Source organism: Hyperolius riggenbachi, chromosome 6, assembly GCF_040937935.1.
Source record: "Hyperolius riggenbachi isolate aHypRig1 chromosome 6, aHypRig1.pri, whole genome shotgun sequence".
Taxonomy (NCBI): Eukaryota; Metazoa; Chordata; class Amphibia; order Anura; family Hyperoliidae; genus Hyperolius; species Hyperolius riggenbachi.
In genome coordinates, this window is record NC_090651.1 from 124,409,853 (window position 1) to 124,414,159 (window position 4,307).

Here is a 4,307-nt window from a genome sequence, read left to right on the forward strand (position 1 = left end):
ACTTCTTTCACTATTACTTGGCGTCCACATTGGTCAGTGTTCGCTGGTGGTTCTCTCGCAACAAGCTTAATCCTGCAGTGGTAGTAGAAGCAGCCATAATGGGCTCCTACGAAGCCCTTTTAAACCTGCCATTTAGAGGCGCCAACTCTACTTCAAATATCAATGCAGTCATGAAAACTCCTATAAGGGCATGGCAATACCTCCATCGCAAGTTAACACCTCCTCAACAATGGTCCCCTTATACCCCATTATGGGGCAACCCATACGTCTCAATTCTCTACTATACCTGACCCAGCAGTTTGGGCGAGATACGGAATTAAAGTATTAAAGGACATCGCCCCAGATGGAATCCTATTATCCTTTTCTGAACTTAGACTAGCAAATGATCTCCCTAATCATATGCAATTTAGATATCACCAGCTATCACATGCGACCAAAGCTCAATTTGGCAGGGGAAGGATCTTGATTAAATCCAACCCAATTGAATCCCTCTTGATAACAAAACACCTAGACAAGCCGCTTTCTGCTATTTATGCAGAAATTATGAACCAGTTGGGCCATAACACAGATAGACTCCGTAGCCAATGGGAACAAGACCTAGGGGGGAAAATAGAAGGAGAGGTGTGGGAGGAGGTAGTGGCTAGGGGCTCATCGGTTCTGATCTCGTCCAGGGACAGATTAATCCAGCTGAAATATCTCCACAGGGTATACTATACGCCGACTAGGTTACACAAAATCAATGCAACACACTCGAACCTATGCACTAGATGTCATTCGGCAGAAGGAAGTTTCATGCATATGTTTTGGTCATGCCCAGCACTGGCTAGGTACTGGGACCAAATAGAAAAAACAATTCGCAATGTGATAGATTCCCCATTCAAATTCGACGCTAAAATGGTGATGCTGGGTATATTTGTTAAAGGCAGCTACAGCAAATACAAAATGGCAATGATTTATACATTATGCCATATAGCTAGGAAAGTAATTCTAACTCATTGGAACCAGTCTGTCGTGCCTACCAAGACTGAATGGATAAACATGGTTAATAAAATGCTACCATTATGTAAGATGACCTATAAAAGCAGGAACTGCCCCACTAAATTCGACAACATCTGGTCGGGATGGTGTGACAGATATTGCAGGAATGTGCTGACTGACGTCTAGAACACTGCTAGCAGGCCAGCAATACTAATCTATTTTCACAGACCTGGATGAGGGGCAACAAAAAATACAACTAAAAACATAAATACTTGCATACAAAACTTGAACAGAGGCTCTGCGGAACATCCTTATGTGATAATTAATGAAGAATCTATGGTGTGGCTGAAGCTTCGGATGGGATCTGGTGGGAGGGGGGTGCATGCACTGCAATATACAGGGCGATAGGTCTCGGTGGTCTCTCCGGACTACCACAATCAGGAACTAGTGAAATTAAGACTTAACTCTAGAATTTATAAAGGCAACCTCTTTTTTTATTCTGATACAATAAATATTTGTTACAACCAGCAATGGAATGAGACTTTAGACAATGATGACAGTCATATATAATGATATGGTGAGATGATCTTTCCTCTTCTTCTTTTCTTCTTCACGACTTCTCTCGTAGAAGAATCTATCTTCTTCTTCTCTTGACTTCCTACCAATGATGAAATGACACATTGTTCAGTTATGGTAGATAAGTTGGACTCTCTTGGGTCCTATAGTATGTTATGTTATGTTGTAACACAAAAATGGAAATTTTCAATAAAAACTTACCTGTTAAAAAAAAAAGAAACTGCAACCAATTCACGTCAATGGAGTAGTTTCCATTAACGCGGATTGACCTACGTGATCCAGCGCGATTAAACGCTGGGGAATTTATGGATAGCATGCTGCAGTTTTCCGCAGCACGCATCCAATTCCCCATAGCCGCCGCCGGGAAGCCGCATGACCCTGCATCCAGTTGTACGGACGACAAGCGGAAGTACCTGCAGGGGATGCAAGGTGATCGCTTTGCATCCACATCGATAGTGGAAATAAGCCCTCACAGTCTAAAGCCTCATCTACACGCGTAGATGAGGCGGCGATGTGGCTTATCAATCGAGCCGCTGATGTGGCTCGATTGATAAGATCTGACAGGTCGGATCTTGCTACCGCCAATTCCCTGCTCGTTCCCCGCGAGGGGACAATGGCATGGAATTGAGCGGAAGATGCGCGGTGCGGGGACGAGCGGGTATCGAATTCGGCGCACGTGCGGGCGAGCGGGGGCGCAGAAGAGGCGATCCGGCGGCTAATCAAGCCGCCGGATCAGAGCCTTATCTACGCATGTAGATGAGGCTTAAAGGATTAAGGGATTGTGTCTTCCAAATTTCCGTTAGTCAGTGAGGCACATATTATCTAGCACAGCAGTGTATATAAATATTGCTGTTCCAGTGACTTTCATTCTGTGTAGAATGATATTGGCATTCTGCTAGTGAGATTATATAGTAAAGGTGGCCATACATTAGTCGATATGGCCAGCAGATAGATCCTTCTCTGATCAGAGATATTATCTATCTGTTCGATTGCTTGCACACAGATTTTTTATCTATTTCAGCATGAAATCGTTGATTATCTGTGCTTGCTGGGTCCTAGTGTCCACCCTGCGGTTCTCACCTCTCCGCCGTGTGGTCTCAGTCTTTGCTTCTTCCCGGTGGCTGCTCAGTCTTCTTCACTTCTGTTTCCCTGGGCGCATGTGGGATATAATGCAGAGGACAGACACTAGAGCACAGGGGTGGGCAAACTTTTTAAGGATCGGGCCACATTCCTCTCGACTGTAGCTTGCTCGCTCTCTCCTCCTTCAAACTGAAGAATTGCAGGAAAGGATTGGGTATAACTCGCCCTATCACACTCTCCAGTGGTGATCTCCATGGCAACAGCAGCATCATGTGACACACTATGTAATGACAGTTCGCATGACACCACCGTTACCATGGAGATCTCCCCTTGGGAGTGTGATAGGGTGAGTTGGATTTCTTGTACATGCTCTGCACGGCGGGAGGGAGAAAGGGAGAGGAGCAGAATCTGGCCCTCTTTTGACAGGATGGCTCCATAGTGCCTGCAAGCCGTATCTGGCCCGCGGGCTGTAGTTTGCCTATGGCTGCATTAGGGGCACTGTGACCACTACAGGCCCCTAGTGTCTATCCACTGTATTATGCCACACAGGCACCTGGGGATACGGAAGTGAAGATGATGCTGGGGAGAAGCATAGACTGGGCTGTGCGGTGGACAGGTGAGAGTACGCTCATCAGTCGCCAACTAAAACGCTGCTAGCAACGCGCTCCCTATCTGTTAACCTAAATTTTTCACCTGGATTGATTGACCCAATTGAGCGATTTTGGTCGAAATTCGCTTAATTGGTTGGTTGATCGGGCCGTATATCAATGAGGGGAATCGATGAGTGTATTGCCTGCTTAAAGGATACCGAGTGTATGGCCTTTTTAAAGGATACCTTAGCGCAAAAAAAGAAAATGTAAAAACGGGGTGCAGGCATGTTTAGTGGGCTCTCCTTATGCCCTCCGCTCCCCCCGTTCTCCTCTGTCCCCATCCGGTAGTGCCTACCAACCTCCCCAAACTTCCTTCCTGGTCAGGGTGGTTGCAGCTGACTGCGCAGGCGCTGCCGGCCATGCATGCACTATGTGCAGCCAGGAGCGCTCTGCGCATGCTCACTGTCAGAACTACGTAGTGCGCATGCGCAGAGCGGTCCGGGAGCAATCAAAGGAGGCGTGCCACTGGGTAATGGCTGCGCAGTCAGCCGCGACCACCCCAACCAGGAAGTAAGTTTAGAGCCCACTACACATGACTACTCCCCCTTTTTTAAATTATTTTTGCGCTAAGGTATCCTTTTAATGCAGGGGAAAGTACAATAGATCCACAGTGCAGTTTATTCTCTGAGACACTGGAAGCGCTGGCTCAGCATAATGCCGTTATTTGCTTATATAGTGTAATGCAAAACATAATAGGAGTATTGCACATGTCTGCAGGAGATTGGGAATTTTCAAAATAACTTTCCTGATATCCTACTTTTTATGTTTGTAACATTTATTGAGATATATAGAGAATCATTGCTTGCACTATAGCAGGTTTTCTCAACCAGGGTTCCCTGGAACCCCAGGGTCCTTGAGTACTCTGCAGGGGTTCCATGGCATTTTTCCCTATCGTGGGTGTTGGGTCAAGTATGAAAGAGAGCACACTGTATTAGGGGGTACTGTAAAAAGAAGCACAAAATTGGTGGTCAGAATAATAATGAACACATTAATAAAAAAGCACTAGAATAAAGAGACATTATA

General features: G+C 45.8%; 1 long non-coding RNA gene across 1 annotated transcript; it reads right to left on the reverse strand.

Annotated features, from left to right (window-relative positions):
- Window positions 1-1,450: 1,450 nt before the first annotated feature.
- On the reverse strand, window positions 1,451-2,880 carry LOC137522540 (uncharacterized). Its single transcript, XR_011022324.1, has 2 exons — window positions 2,635-2,880; window positions 1,451-1,636 (listed from the first exon to the last, which is right to left on the reverse strand). It is a non-coding gene; the product is annotated as an uncharacterized lncRNA (long non-coding RNA).
- Window positions 2,881-4,307: the final 1,427 nt, after the last annotated feature.